Source organism: Leucoraja erinacea, chromosome 1, assembly GCF_028641065.1.
Source record: "Leucoraja erinacea ecotype New England chromosome 1, Leri_hhj_1, whole genome shotgun sequence".
Classification (NCBI taxonomy): domain Eukaryota; kingdom Metazoa; phylum Chordata; class Chondrichthyes; order Rajiformes; family Rajidae; genus Leucoraja; species Leucoraja erinaceus.
The window spans coordinates 13,666,825-13,683,977 of record NC_073377.1 but is presented as its reverse complement, the minus strand read 5'-3'; the positions used below and the strand labels follow the sequence as shown (position 1 = coordinate 13,683,977).

General features: G+C 45.4%; 1 protein-coding gene across 2 annotated transcripts in view; it reads left to right on the top strand.

Moving 5' to 3' along the window:
* Positions 1-17,153, top strand: part of ccdc142 (coiled-coil domain containing 142) — a 363,715-nt gene that overhangs the window by 191,700 nt on the left and 154,862 nt on the right. The window lies entirely within an intron of this gene.

The window sequence follows — 17,153 nt, the reverse complement described above, 5'->3', positions numbered from 1 at the left end:
ACCAGCAAACCACTTAAACCACATACAAGGGCAAGTGGTACGACTGCAAACAGATAAAAGACATAATAAACTGGGACACATTCATGACCCCTCTAGGGAACCGCGCTCCTACCTGGTCGAAGTCGATGGTGTCCTCTACAGATGCAACCGTCAACATCTCCTTCCTGTGAAGGAACGTCGTCTGGCATCCCAGGGTCCCGATGCCCCACCGCTCGAGTTTAAACCGACGCCTGTGGCAGCCATTCCAGCACCTGCTGCTACCGGGTTCGCCCACTTCCCACGTCGGTCTGTCCCTGCGTCCCCTGTTGTAACCGGTACCCCGGGGTCCCCGCGTCGGTCCACCCCAGGTTCCCCTGCGGCGGCCTCCCCCCACAGACCCATTGGGTCTCCTGCGGTTCTACCTACCCGAGCCCTCATCTTTTCGGATGAGGCAGCCCCATACCGTACGAGGACCGGGCGGGTTAGCAGGCCACCTATTAGATATGGTGATTCTGTTTAACTAGACAATAAAGATGCTTATGCTTTAACCTGTGTGAGACTAAGGTATTTACACTGCCTTCCTGTTTTTGCCACAAAAGTGGATAACCTCACATTTATCCACATTAAACTGCTTCTGCCATGCATCTGCCCACTCACCCAACCTGTCCAAGTCACTCTGCATCCTCATAGCATCCTCCTCACTGTTCACACTGCCACCCAGCTTTGTGTCATCTACAAATTTGCTAACGTTACTTGTAATTCCTTCATCTCATTAATATATATTGTAAATAGCTACGGTCCCAGCACCGAGCCTTGCGGTACCCCACTAGTCACTGCCTGCCATTCTGAAAGGGACCCGTTAATCCCTACTCTTTGTTTCCTGTCTGCCAGCCAATTTTCTATCTATGTCAGCACTCTACCCCCAATACCATGAGCCCTAATGTTGCCCACTAATCTCCTATGTGGGACTTTATCAAATGCTTTCTGAAAGTCCAGGTACACTGACTCTCCCTTGCCCATTTTCCTAGTTACATCCTCATAAAATTCCAAAAGATTAGTCAAGCATGATTTAACCATATAACCATATAACCATATAACAATTACAGCACGGAAACAGGCCATCTCGGCCCTACAAGTCCATGCCGAACAATTTTTTTTTTCCCCTTAGTTCCACCTGCCTGCACTCATACCATAACCCTCCATTCCCTTCTCATCCATATGCCTACCCAATTTATTTTTAAATGATACCAATGAACCTGCCTCCACCACTTCCACTGGAAGCTCATTCCACACCGCTACCATCTCTGAGTAAAGAAGGATATTACCCCTAAACGTTGTCCCTTAATTCTGAAGTCGTTCTGACCCCTTCGTTCCATTCCTGCACTTAGCCTGGGGGAAAATACCCGACATCAGTCTGTAGAAGGGTCTCGACCCTAAACGTCACCTATTCCTTCTGTCCATACATGGTAATGTTATATTTCAGTTTGGCAGACTCAACCTCACTGCTTATTGGATTGGATTGGAGTATGGAATGGGAGAGGTGGTGGGGTTGAGAAAAGAGGGTCAGGGAACTTTGGTAAATAAGAAAAACATATTATAACATATTCCTCAGATGTTAAGTAGGATAGGTTGTGCCTCTGATAGAGCAGATGAAGGAAACAACAGGTGTGGGAAAGAACTGCGGATGCTGGTTTAAATCAAAGGTAGATACAAAAAGCTGGATTAATTCGGCGGGACAGGCAGCATCTCTGGAGAGAAGGAATGGGTGACATTTTGGGTTGAGACCCTTCTTCAGACTTCTTGACATGACTTGACTCCTTGACTTGATTCTGAAGAAAGGTCACACATTCCTTCTCTGCAGAGATGTTGCCTGTCCCGCTGAATTACTCTAGCTTTTTGTGTCTACCTTCGAAGGAAATAACAGGTTAGGTTTATAGGAAGTAACTGCAAATGCTGGTTTACACTGAAGATTTTGCATTTTGTGTCTATAACAGGATAAGTTTACTCAATATACGTTTTTGGTTCAACCTCTTCATTTACTGAGGTACCATCACATAAAATGTAACACAAATTTAGTGCCTGCTATGTGAAAACAAATAAATCACTGTAAATAATTAGTTGGAGTATGTTGATTAATTCACACCATAACACTCTGTAATTAAATATCTTTCAGCTCACAACGTTTTGTAAATAGCTCAGAACTTGGACTTGATTGTCGGAAAACCAGGAATAAATCTGGTAAGAATGCTACAAAGCCATGTCTCCTTGAGAGTTTTGGGTACCTTTTACAATTTAGCATACGCAGTGCAAACCTTCATACAATGGGAGCATGTGGTATAAAAAGCAGGCAATAGGTTGATGGATGCACATCCACGGTTACCAGAACATTATGAAGAGATGGTAAATCATGCTGGGATTCTGACCTCAGTAGATATACTTCTGAAGATCTTCTGGAATTGAGAGGTAAATGTTACAACTTAGCTCTTCCATTGCAATAGCTTGTTATTGTGAATATCTTTTGTGACACATTGAATTGTAAATGTACATCTTAATTTAAGAATGTTTCCAGAAAGACTTAATTAATGTGTGATTAAATAATGTTCATAAATTATAGGAGCAGAATTAGGCCATTCCGCCCATCAAGTCTACTCCGTCATTCAATCATAGCTGGTCTATCTTTCCCTCTTAACTCAATTTTTCTCCTTCCTTCACCCCATAATCCCTGACACCCTTACTAATCAACAATCTGTCAATCTCTGCCTTAAAAATATCTATCGATGGCCTCCACATCCTTATTTTTTATTTTAAGTTTTATTTTTGCCAGTACAGGGTATTTGTGGTTTAAACCTACATTCTGATACCTAAGCTGCAGTAAGTCATGTAGGCGGCGCGACTCTCGTCAGCAGCGGCCTCTGCAGCCCGTCCGCGTTTTTATTATTTTCTGTCTATGTTTTTATGTAGTTTTTGTTATTTTTTTGTTGGGGTGTGTGTGTGGGGGGGTGGAGGGAGGGGGGGAAACTTTTAAATCTCTCCCTGCACGGGAGACCCGACCCTTTCTTGTCGGGTCTCCGTTATCGTTGGGGCTGCAACGAAGAGCGGCCTCCAACAGGAAGAGACCGGGGACTCTGGTGCCGACTCATCGTCACCGTCGCAGGGCTGGCCGAGTCCGGAGCGGGTGGAGCGGTGGAGGAGCGCTGCTGCTGCTGCTGCTGCGGCCCGACCTCCGGAGAGTCGGAGGCTTCAACTGCAGGTTTGGTGGACGGCGGCACCGGGAGCCTGCGGGTCCCTGGAGGGAGACCGCTTTTCAGAGCTCTCGCAACAAGATAAATTGTATCTTGTATCTTGTATCTTGTATCTTGTATCCCCTCAAACTCATTCTCTCAGTATTCCCAGTTACTCCAATTATAGCATTTGTGAATTATCGATTGTTGTCTTCATCAGCATTAACGGACATGTTTAAAATAGGATGAAAAAGGACCAGTTATATAATGACAATTAAGTTTCTTTCCTCACCTTCCACGTTCGCAAAAAATGAACAAGATTGTAATTTTTAAAGAAAGACAATGTGCTGGAGTAACTCAGCGGGCCAGACGGCATTTCTTGAAGACATACACATGTGGCGATTTGGGCGGAACCTTTCTTCAGACTAACTTTTTTTTGTTAACCAGCATCTGCAGTTCCTGGTATCTACAGTTTAAGAATGAAATATATCTTCTTACTTCAGAATTGTACCAACATTACGAAGTATAACTAAGAATTCCTTTTGTCTTCTTGTCTTCTAGATAACTTCTATGAAAATATCTCAGTTGAACAGTGCAGGAAGCATCAGACAAAGAACAAAATGATATATGCAATATATCAGAATAATACTAAGTTTTGAAAATATGATGATTAAATATATCACCATGCATGATGTAAAGTATGTATTTTTAATGTTAGGTGTGCAATTCATAAAGCTAGTTGATTTACCAGCCTGACATCATCAAGATATACCAAAGCTATAAGTAGGATGCTTGGGTTTTGAAGGCAACAAACTAGGACAGAGAAGAATTAGGAGTGTCAGGCAGCATCTCTAGAGAAATGGATAGGTGGTGTTTCAGGTCGGGACCTTTCTTCAGACTGATCCTATCCATTATCTCCAGAGATGCCGTCTGATCTACTGATTTACTCCAGCAATTTGTGTTTATCTTTGGTATAAACCAGCATCTGCAGTTCCTTTTTATTGCATGAAGAATACATAGAAATAGGTGGATGCCTGGACTGCGCTGCCAAGGGAATGGTGGAAGCAGATACAAATGTGGTGTTTAAGAGGCTTTTAGATAGATACATGGAAGTGCAGGGAATGGAGGGATATGGATCACGTGCAGGCAGAGCTTAGTTTAAAGGGCCTGTCCCACTTCGGCGACTGCCGGCAACTGTCATAGTACTAGCAGGTCGCCAAAAAAACAGCGACTAGACCCCCCCTACGACAATGTCTATGACAATATCTACGACAGCTACAACAACCTACCACCCAGTCGATGTCAAGCAAACACGTTTTCTCACAGAGGGTGGTGAGTCTGTGGAATTCTCAGCCGCAGAAGGTGGTGGAGGCAGGTTCTCTGGATGCTTTCAAGAGAGAGCTTGATAGGGCTCTTAAAAATAGCGGAGTCAGGGGATATGGGGAGAAGGCAGGAACGGGGTACTGATTGGGGATGATCAGCCATGATCACTTGAATGGCGGTGCTGGCTCGAAGGGCCGAATGGCCTGTACCTATTATCTATTGTCTATTGTTTATTGTCTATGGCAAGCTACCGACAACCGGCCACCGATTAGGACGTCCACCTACGACCATACCTACGACAACCTACGTCCACCCGTGACAAGCTACGACCCTGTCTGCGACAACTGGAGCCAACTTAAGACAATTCAGTCACCGGTACCTGTCACCGGTTGATGTAGGTTGACGTAGGTAGTCGCCAATAGAATTCACCGGTCAGCACTGGCAACAACCTACGTCATCCTGGCGACAACCTACGACAGCAACTACGTCAGGAGAAGTCAAACTACGCTCATTGGCGTCAAACCAACTGCCGGCAATTTTTTTTTAACATTTCAAAATCCAGCGGCGACTAGAAAAACGCTACGACTCTTTGGGCGACTGAGGAGACGACTCACGACCATACAGGTGACACCCCGGCGACCATGTGTCGACAGCCTAGTCGCCTGTAGTCGCCTAAAAAATAGCATCTGCAGTTCCTTCTTAAACATCAAGATCAAGAAGGCTCATCAGCGTCTCTTCTTCCTGAGGAGACTGAAGAAGGTCCATCTGTCTCCTCAGATCTGCCTGGTGAACTTCTACCGCTGCAGCATCGAGAGCATCCTTACCAACTGCATCACAGTATGGTATGGCAACGGCTCTGTCTCCGACCGGAAGGCGTTGCAGAGGGTGGTGAAAATTGCCCAACGCATCACCGGTTCCACGCTCCCCTCCATTGAGTCGGTCCAAAGCAAGCGCTGTCTGCGGAGGGCACTCAGCATCGCCAAGGACTGCTCTCACCCCAACCATGGACTGTTTACCCTCCTACCATCCGGGAGGCGCTACAGGTCTCTCCGTTGCCGAACCAGCAGGTCGAGGAACAGCTTCTTTCCGGCGGCTGTCACTCTACTAAACAACGTACCTCTGTGACTTCCAATTACCCCCCCCCCCCGGACACTTATTATTTATTTTTATTCAAATCGTTTGCTATGTCGCTCTTCAAGGGAGATGCTAAATGCATTTCGTTGTCTCTGTACTGTACACTGACAATGACAATTAAAATTGAATCTGAATCTGAATCTGAAACAATTACCTAAGTGGGACAGGCCCTTAACTTAACATCATGGTCGACGAGGAAATTGTGGGCTGAAGAGCCTGTTAAAGTTGCATTCTTCTCTCTTCTACGCTATCTGACCTGGAAGACAGGATTCAAAATTGGCTTGACTACAGCTGATAGAGATTGCAGAGGAGTTATTCCGGCCAGAGGTATGTGCCCAGTGGTGTTCCACGGGGATCAGTGCTGGGACCTCTGTTGTTTGCGATCTATGTAAATGACGAATGGAAAAGTAGATGGTCTAGTAGTAACATAAAAGCTGGTGGAATTTTTGATAGTGAAGATGGTTGTCAATGGAGCCAGCAAGATTCGGGTCAGTTGCAGATATGGGCAGGGAAAGGCAGATGGAGCAAGTGTGAAGTACAGTACTACACTTTGAAAGGCCAGATGTAAACGGAAAGGATACAATAAATGGCAGGATACTTAATAATTATTAATGGACAGAGCCTTTCATCAGAGGGTGGTGAATATGTGGAATTCTTTGCCACAGAAGGCTGTAGAGGCCAAGTCAATGGATATTTTTAAGGCAGAGATGGATAGATTTTTTTTTTTTTTTTTTTTTTTTTTTGCCTCCCCCAGGAGATCACGAGGTTCTTGGGGTGGAGAGGGGTGATAGCGGTAAAAAGGGGAGGGTAGTGTCTTGTGTTCTGTGTCTTGTGTCTACTGTTTGTGGGTAAGTGTGTCTGTTTAGTGTTCAGCCATGAGCGAATGGCCGTGCGGGCTCGACGGACCTGGTGGTCTACTCTCGCACCTACTTTCTATGATTCTATGATTCTATGAGATTTTAGACTAGTACAGGTGTCAGAGATTATGGGGAGAAGGCAGGAGAATGGGGTTAGGGGGGGAGAGGTAGATCAGCCATGACTGAATGGCGGAGTAGACTTGATGGGCCGAATGGCCTAATTCTACTCCTGTCACTTATGACGGGGTGACAGAGGAATCTTTTGGTCCAAGTCTTTAGGTCCCTGAAAATGGCCATAAAAGTGGATAGGGTGGTAAATATTTCAAATGGCATTCTTGCATTCATTGGACGGGCATTGAGTATAAAGTTAGGAAGTAATGTTGCAACAGCAGAAAACTTTGGTTAGGTTGTACTGCATGCAGTCTGGTTCCCCCATTACAGGAAGAATGTGTATGCTTTGGAGAGGGTGCAGAGGTTTACCAGCATGCCGCTTGAATTAGAGGAAATTAGAATCAGCTATAAGGAGAGGCTGTTAGCTATAGGGAGAGGTTATGCAAACTTGGATTATAGACAATAGACAATTGACAATAGGTGCAGGAGTAGGCCATTTGGCCCTTTGAGCCAGCACCGCCATTTAATGTGATCCATGGCTGATCATCCCCAATCAGTACCCCGTCCCTGCCTTTTCCCCATATCCCCTGACTCTGCTATTTTTAAGAGCCCTATCTAGCTCTCTCTTGAAAGCATCCAGAGAACCGGCTTCCACCGCCCTCTGAGACAGAGAATTCCACAGACAGATTGTTTTCTCTGGAACGTCATGTCATGAGGGGAGAACTAAAGGAAGTATATAAAATTATTTGAGGTATATTGAATAGATAGTGTATTTTTCTGAGGGTAGCAATGTCAAATGCAAACCCTTCTTTTTAGAGTGAGATGGGAAAGTTTCAAGATGTGCAAGGCAAGTATTTTGTACAAAGCGAGGCAGCTATCTGGAACACATAGCTGGGAGGGTGATGGAAGCAGATACATTAGCAATGTTTAAGAGGCATATAACATAGAAATTATGTGTAGGAGTAGGCCATTTGGCCCTTCGAGCCAGCACCGCCATTCAAGACTTTTGCCTCCATCACAGTGAGGAGATGCTGGGTGGACTCACTGTGGTGGATGTTAATATGTGTTTATTGTTGTTTTTATTGTATTATATGTATGACTGCTGCAATTTGTAATCAGACTTCGGTCTGAATGATAATAAAAGCTATCTAATCTAATCTAATTTGATCATGGTTGATTATAATCAGGACCCCGTTCCTGCTTTCTCTCCATATCCCTCGATTCCGTTAGCCCTAAGAGCTAAATGAACTAATATAGACAGATGCATGAACAGGCGTGGAAAAAAGGGTTAGGGGTCATGTGCATTTAACCCCAGCGTGGGCAGAAGGGTCTGTTCCTGTGTACAATTCATTGATTTCCATTGAAGGAATTAAGCTGTCTCATTAGACTCATAGACCAAACAATAGATTTTGATTTAACATGAAGGTGTAACCTATGTAAAGGCATAAGAAAGAGTACACCGAGAAAGTTGAGTTATGCAACAACCAATATAATGTAACTTTAACAGAAACAGGAAATGGTATCGAATGAAAGGCTTCCCGCATTTGTTTGTTGCAGATATGGAGCAGTACTCGTATCTTGAACGGACACAGGGTGGGAAAGTCTTTAAAGCTTGTTATAAATATCATTCAGCATCGGGGTAATTGACAGAAGAGGAGAAGCAGTGAAGGGTCTCAACCCGAAACGTCACTCATTCCTTCTCTCCAGAGATGGTGCCTGTCCCGCTGAGCTATTCCAGCTTTTTGTGTCTAATTTTGGTGAAGAGGAAGAACAAGAGGGCTGGCGGCCTCAGCAACCAGCAAGACATTTCACTGAAACACCAGCTGCATATAATACAAAAAACATTGCTAGCTTGACTTCCACCCCTCGTGATAGATAGATCTGATTTTACAAGAAGCTGAAAGACAATAATATTTATTGTGTCATATAGCTCTGAAGCAGGTTCTTCGGCCCAACTCATCTATGCCAATCAAGATGCCCAACTACATTAGTCCTATTAGTAAAATTGCCCACATTATTATTATTATCATAAAGACATAGGAGAAGATTTAGGCCATCCACCCTTTGATCATGTCTGATCTATTATTCCCTCTCACCCCCCTTCTCCTGCCTTTTCCCCTCACTAATCAAGAACCTATCAATCTGCACTTTAAAAGTAGCCATGACTTGGCCTCCACATCTGTCTGTGGCAATGAATTCCAGATTCACCACCCTTCGGATAAAGACATTCATGTTCATAAGTGATAGGAGCAGAATTAGGCCATTCAGCCCATCAAGTCTACTCCGCCATTCAATCGTGGCTGATCTATCTTTCCCTCTCAACTGCATTCTCCTGCCTTCTCCCCAAAACACGACACCCTAACTAATCAAGAATCTATCTATCTCTGCCTTAAAAAGATCAATTGACAGCCTCAACAGCCTTCTGTGGCAATGAATTCCACAGATTCTCCACCCTCTAAAAGAAAAATTCCTCCTCATGTCCTTCCTAAAGGAATGTCATTTAATTCTGAGACTAAGTTCCTCCCACTGTTAGAAATATCCTCTCCACATCCACTCTATCCAGGCCTCCTCCATTCTAAATGTATGCCCCTTTATTCTGAGGCTCAGTCTCTACTTGAGTGAATGGGGTCCATGCAATGCCATTCTAGTGCAGAGAAAAAACGTAAATTCCAATTGCCAAGCAGTTGTCCTGTCTTTACTGTGATGTCCAGCATCCTACTGCATGCAAGCAAGCTCATTGGTTGCTGTTTTTATAGGGTGCAGTGCTTTATATTCCTGATGAAATTCAACTATCTTCCCTTTGGTGAAGCCATTGTTGTGTTCCACTTTCTCACTACATTACTTTGATTTATTTAGTATTCATTTAAAATGTTTGTTGCTTTTATGTTCAGAATATAAAAATATGCTATAATGAGCTTTATTTACATATTCATCAAAATGTCTTTTCATTGACACTGATCATGTCTGCCAATATTTTATTGTTAATATATTATAATACATAAATTGATCCTGTTGCAATTTCAGATATATCACTTGAGCATGGTGCACCTATGAATATTATCCATAATAAAATTATACAAAATAAATTAGCGCAAAGTTCTTAATGCATTCTCAGTGCAGTCTATACATTCAGTATTGCTTGTTTTATACATAGTATTGTAAGGTATCTTTTTTTTATTCACAGTACCAGTGCCTCATTTTTTTCAAAAATACAATTTATTCAGAATAAAAAATCTATACAAAACAAAAACAGCGCATAATGTCTTCATATATATTCAATGTTTCTCCAAACAATAGTGTCATATTCAATAGTTATCATCACATAACTTTAAAGAAAACACCCCATCCTCTGTGGCGATATCCCTTCCGTTGTTTGAGGGGTCCCTCAATGTCCAGCAGCGGCAGGATGTGGTCCCAGTACCCCCCTCCACAGAGCCATGGCGTTTGCTGCACCAAGCTTCAGTGTTTCTCTCAGCATGTACTCTTGCAGTCTTGAATGGACCAGTCGGCAACATTCCCTGACGGAAATCACGATATGCTGGGGGACCAACAAGTTTCGGGGAGATCAAAGAGCACCTTCCGCCGAGCCGATGGTCTTCCAACAGCACACGATGTCAAAACAGAGTGTGGAAAAAAGGAACTGCAGATGCTAGTTTACAAAAAAAAAAAATAGAGTGCTGGAGTAAGTCAGCGGGTCAGGCAACATCCTTGGAGAACATGGATAGGTGAGGTTTCGGGTCGGGACCTTTCTTCAGACTGATTGTAGTGGGGGCGGGGGGGGAGTTGGATAAGGGGGAAAGAAAGCTGAAAGGAAGGGTAGGACAAGGCCTGGTAAGTGATAGGTGAACACAGGTCATCTCGTTTGACTCCTCCCATTTCCTCCAAATACAAGGTGTAGCTGTGGGCACACGCATGGGCCCCAGCTACGCCTGCCTCTTTGTCGGGTACGTCGAACAATCCTTGTTCGATACGTACCAGGGCACAATCCCCGACCTCTACCTCCGATACATCGATGGTTGCTTTGGCGCCACCTGCACCCACACACAATCGACTGACTTCATCCACTTCACCATTAACTTCCATTCGGCACTCAAATACACCTGGACCATTTCCGACACTTCCCTACCATTCCTTGACCTCACTATCTCCATTGCAGGTGATAGACATCTGACCAACATCCACTATAAACCTACTGACTCCCATGGCAATCTGGACTACACTTCTTCTTAACCTGCTTCCTCTAAGGACTCCATCCCCTACTTCCAATTCCTCCGCTTACGCCGCTTCTGCTCCCAGGATGAGGCATTCCACACCAGGGCATCTGAAATGTCCTCATTATTCAGGGAATGGGGGTTCCCCTCCTCCACCATAGATGAGGCTCGCACCAGGTTCTCTTCCATACCATATAACCATATAACCATATAACAATTACAGCATGGAAACAGGCCATCTCGGTCCTACAAGTCCGTGCCGAACAACTTTTTTTTTTTCCTTAGTCCCACCTGCCTGCACTCATACCATAACCCTCCATTCCCTTCTCATCCATATGCCTATCCAATTTATTTTTAAATGATACCAACGAACCTGCCTCCACCACTTCCACTGGAAGCTCATTCCACACCGCTACCACTCTCTGAGTAAAGAAGTTCCCCCTCATGTTACCCCTAAACTTCTGTCCCTTAATTCTGGTCATGTCCTTTTGTTTGAATCTTCCCTATTCTCAAAGGGAAAAGCTTGTCCACACCAACTCTGTCTATCCCTCTCATCATTTTAAAGACCTCTATCAAGTCCCCCCTTAACCTTCTGTGCTCCAGAGAATAAAGACCTAACTTATTCAACCTATCTCTGTAACTTAGTTTTTGAAACCCAGGCAACATTCTAGTAAATCTCCTCTGTACTCTCTCTATTTTGTTGACATCCTTCCTATAATTGGGCGACCAAAATTGTACACCATACTCCAGATTTGGTCTCACCAATGCCTTGTACAATTTTAACATTGCATCCCAGCTTCTATACTCAATACTCTGATTTATAAAGGCTAGCATACCAAAAGCTTTCTTTACCACCCTATCTATATGAGATTCCACCTTCAAGGAACTATGCACGGTTATACCCAGATCCCTCTGTTCAACTGTATTCTTCAATTCCCTACCATTTACCATGTACGTCCTATTTTGATTTGTCCTGCCAAGGTGTAGCACCTCACATTTATCAGCATACCCCGCAACACTGCTCTCTCTCCCCATCCCCCCACTCGCAACAAGGGCAGAGTCCTCCTAGTCCTCACCTTTCACCCCCACCAGCCGTCACATACAACAAGTAATCCTCCGTCAGTTTCGCCACCTCCAACGTGACCCCACCACTCGCCACATCTTCCCATCTCCCCCCATGTTTGCCTTCCGCAAATACCGCTCCCTCCATAACTCATGGCTAAGGGGATCAGGGGGTATGGAGAGAAGGCAGGTACGGGATACTGAGTTGGATGATCAGCCATGATCATATTGAATGGCGGTGCAGGCTCGAAGGGCCGAATGGCCTACTCCTGCACCTAATTTCTAAGTTTCTATGTTTCTATAACTCCCTTGTCAATTATTCCCTTCCCTCCCGTATTACCCCCTCCCCGGGCACTTTCCCTTGCAACCGCAAGAGATGCTACACTTGTCGCTTTACCTCCCCCCTTTGACTCCATTCAAGGACCCAAGCAGTCATTCCAGGTGCGACAGAGGTTCACCTGCATCTCCTCCAAACCTCATCTATTGCATCCGCTGCTCTAGATGTCAGCTGGTCTACATCAGTGAGACCAAGCGGAGGCTTGGCGATCGTTTCGTCGAACACCTCCGCTCGGTCCGCATTAACTAACCTGACCTCCACACTTCAACTTCCCCTCCCATTCCGTATCCGACCTCTCTGTCCTGGGTCTCCTCCATGCCAGAGCGAGCAACACCGGAAATTGGAGGAACAGCACCTCATATTCCGCTTGGGGAGTCTGTATCCTGGGGGCATGAACATTGAATTCTCCCAATTTTGTTAGCCCGTGCTATCTCCTCCCCTTCCTATCTCCCCCTCAGCCCTCGGGCTCCGCCTCCTCCTCTTTCCCCGCCCTCTTCCCCCCCCCCCCCCCCCCCCCCCCCCCCCCCCCCCCACCCCCACCCCCCCCCCCCCCCCCCCCCCCCCCCCCCCCACCCCCCCCCCCCCCCCCCCCCCCCCCCCCCCCCCCCCCCCCCCCCCCCCCCCCCCCCCCCCCCCCCCCCCCCCCCCCCCCCCCCCCCCCCCCCCCCCCCCCCCCCCCCCCCACCCCCCCCCCCCCCCCCCCCACCCCCACCCCCCAGTCTGAAGAAGGGTTTCGGCCCGAAACGTTGCCTATTTCCTTTGCTCCATAGATGCTGCTGCACCCGCTGAGTTTCTCCAGAATTTTTGTGTACCTTCAAAACTCAGTATTGTTCACTGAAGAGACAAAAAAAATGTTTCATGTCGAACCCTGCCACGTGTGGCGGCAGACAGTAAATAGGTGAACATTCGGTGAAGTTTTGTAACTTAGTTGGTGTCAAAACATGGCAACACTTGTGTAGTGCCTGGGTGACTTTATCAGGTTGTATGCAAAACAAAGCATTTCACTGTACATGTGACAAAGTATGTGTGGGATGGAGTCCTTAGAGGAAGCAGGGTTGGTTTAAACCAAATATAGTCACAAAAAGCTGGAGTAACTCAGCGGGTCATGCAGCATCTCTGGAGAAAAGGAAGAGGTGACGATTGGGGTCGAGTCCCTTCTTCAGACTCAATAAAATATCATTCAATTGAATCGTTGAATCTTCTGGCCCAAAATATCACCTACTCCTTTTCTCCACTGATGCTGACTGACTCGCTGAGATACTCCAGCATTTTGTCTCTACCTTCGGTCGACACCTGCACTTGCAGCGTCTGCAGTTCCTTCCTACACTTGCTTCCCAGATACGACAAGTTTGGAGGGATATGCACCAGGTGCAGGCAGGTACCACTAGTGCAGCTGGCACATGTTGGCCACTGTGTGCAAGTTGGGCCTAAGGGCCTGTTTCCACACTGTATCACTCTATGACTCAATGAGTAGTGTTCGCACCTGCAAAGCAAAACACAACTCTTGCCATTCATGTGCCCCCCACACAGGGCCGGCCTTAAGCTAATTCGACTGATTTCTCCCAATTGGCCCACGTGCCAATGGGGGGTCCCGCGCTGATTTTCTGTATTTCGTACGGAAATACGAATTTGCGTTGCTAAATACAATTTTTTTTGAAACATTCGCCTTGTTAAATACGGATTTTTTTTTAAAGGAACATGGATAAAAATCACTGCACAGGCCATCAGACAAAAATGATGTGTTAATTACTAGCACGTTAACAGCCAGTAGTTAACACGTAGTTATACAAAGTGTCATCAATTAATCGATCCACATTCCTCAGTAAATGTAATTTTGTTTTGGCCAATTATTAATGACACCCTGTGAATTTTATTCAAAGGAACGTGACGTCATTAATACTTGGTTGAAACACAATTACACTGAGGAATGTAGATCGATGCATTGATGACATTGAGAATTTCTTAAAACTCATCATCATGGCTGAGGGCTCTTCATGGTGTGCAGGTTAGTCATTCACCTACCGACCCACGTTGTGTCTCTCTGTCTTTCGCTCTCTCCGTCCCTCCCTCCCTCTCTCTCACCCTGTCGCCTTGGCATTCCCGGAATCATTGACGTTTTGCGGTGATGGCTGCATCTGCCATTCCTTTCTGTTGGGGGGGGGGGGGGGTCATTGACTTTTGTTGCCAAGGTTTTAGAGTAAAGCATAACTCACTTCCCCAATGTGCTGGACAAAACTAGCATTTCCCTGCACTGTTTCACAGACCTCCAATGAGCTGGTTCAATAACTTGAAGGGTCTAAAGAAGGGCCTCAACCCAAAACGCCACCCATTCCTTGTATCCAGAGATGCTGCCTGTCCCACCGAGTTACTCCAGCATTTTGTGTCAATCTTCGTTTCAATGGTTCAAAGGTTTCCATATTATTAGGAAAACTAGAGGAGAGAAAACGTACAGAACAGATCATTCTGTTCTGGGGTTTCTGTAACTTTTCATACCTCTAGTTTCCCTCTCCCCTGACTCTCTGTCTGAAGAACTGTGTGCAGGATGGTGCTCGTGTGCAGGGGTCGGTGTAGACTCGGTGGGCCGAAGGGCCTGTTTCCGCGCTATATCTCTCAACTAAACAAAATAGATAATCTATGGAAAGAAAATAGAGCATCTTTGTTGGTTCATTATGACTTGACGGGGCTTTCAAATCTCGCACGAGAAACCTTCGTGGTACGGTGGTGCACAGTGGCTGCCTCACAGCGCCAGAGATCCGGGTTCTTTCCAGATGACCGGTGCTGTCTGTACGGAGCTTATACGTTCTCCCTATGACCTGCATTGGTTTTCTCCAAGATCTTCCATTTCCTCCCGCTCTCCAAAGACGTACAGGTGCAGGTTAAGTGGCTTGGTACAAATGTAAATTGTCACTAGTGTGTGTGGGATAGTGTTTGTGTGCGGGGATTGCTGGTCGGTGCGGACTCGGTGGGCCGAAGGGCCTGCTTCCGTGCTATATCTCTAAACTAAACTAAACTAGAGCAGATAATCTATGGAAAGAAAGCAGAGCATCTTTATTGGTACATTATGACTTGACAGGGATTTCAAATCCCGCACGAGATACCTTCAAGAATGGAGCATGCATTTCTATCAGACATAGAAACAGAAACATAGAAATTAGGTGCAGGAGTAGGCCATTCGGCCCTTCGAGCCAGCACTGCCATTCTATATGATCATGGCTGATCATCTAAAATCAGTATCCTCGTTCCAGCTTTCTCCCCATATCCCTTGATTCCGTTAGCCCTAAGAGCTAAATCTCTTGAAACCATCCAGTGAACTGGCCACCACTGCCTTCTGTGGCAGAGAATTGCACAGATTCACAACTCTCTGGGTGAAAAGGCGTTTCCTCATCTCAGTCCTAAATGGCCTACCCATGGGACGACAGATGGCGCAATGGGCTAAGTGTTCGACTGGCGACCGGAAGGTAGCTGGTTCGAATCCCGCTTGGAGTGCATCTGTCGTTGTGTCCTTGGGGCAAGACACTTCACCCACCTTTGCCTGTGTGTAAATGTAATGTAATTATGTGAAGCACTTTGGGGTCAATGCAAGTTGACTAAAAATGTGTTATATAAATAAGATTATATATATATACCCCCTTATTCTTAAACTGTGGTCCCTTGTTCTGGACTCCCCTGTCACTATGGGTGAAGTCCAGATGGAGCTGACAATGTTTGCATCTTCCACTTTAAATAAAAGTCAACTGAATTACGGAAGGTTATAGAATGAAGTGTATTGATTTCTCTTTGATTAGAAGCACGGTTGACATTTGTTACAAAGAGAAATCAACTATTATTTCAAGTAATTTAAAAGTCACTTCATTAAACGCGGGGACAAGCAGTGTGGAGATTACTTTCTTCACTGCTTTCAGTGACACATCCATGGGCTCCACTGAACAATGTAATGAATGACTTCTTCATTTGACCTCAACTGAGCGTTACGACAATATTTACTTAGCGAGGTCATAGATCACCTTGCAAGAAGCTCTAGCCATCATGGCTAGAGTGAAAAAATTCACTGTTTTTTTTTTATTGAGAAGAGCTATCATCTTATGTATTAATCTCTGGTCGCTTTTCCCACTCTGGTCTCAGAGCCGGTGATTCCAACCACGGCAGCCTCCTATGTGTGAGTTTACTGAGTCCAATGTGACGATACAATTGTGTCTGGTTTAGGTTTTTAGTTCAGAGACCAAACATCTTAAACAGAGTGAGAAATCATGTGAAATAATCACAGAATGTTATTTTAAATGAATGTACCTGCATGTTATACGGTTTAGTTTGGAAATGCAGCGCAGATAGTCCAGTGAGTTCGCACCGACCAGTGATTTTATTATTTTCCTATTTGTCAATTTGTGCCCGATTATTTGGTGGCCAATCAACTGCTGTCTCTAAGGGGGTTGCGTCCAATCACCAACCAGTTTACCTTAAAATTCCCGTTTTAACAATTCGGTCTCCTCCCGTCCAATCAACTAAAGATCTTATAGCGGAGCGATCTTTGCAATCAACCGCTGTCTCCAAGGACATTACATAAATACAGTTTAATGGTAATTAGCAGCTACGGTAAAGGTTGGAAGCCAGTGGAGCTACTGACAGTCAGACGGGGGTACACAAAACTGCTGGAGAAACTCAGCGGGTGCAGCAGCATCTATGGAGCGAAAGAAATGGGTGACGTTTCGGGCCTGCAGTTCCTTCTTGAACACAGTCAGACGGGAGCAGGAGACATTCACACAGTGTATAATCCATAGCACCTAGTGTACAATTTCATAATATATACTAAATAACAGGGCTGACAGACCTTGGCTGGGAACCTGGGGCTCCCCAAAATTGTTCCCAATTGGGGCCCCCCCGCCCTAGTTCCCTTGTTTGAGAGGTGTTTCACCAGACTCTG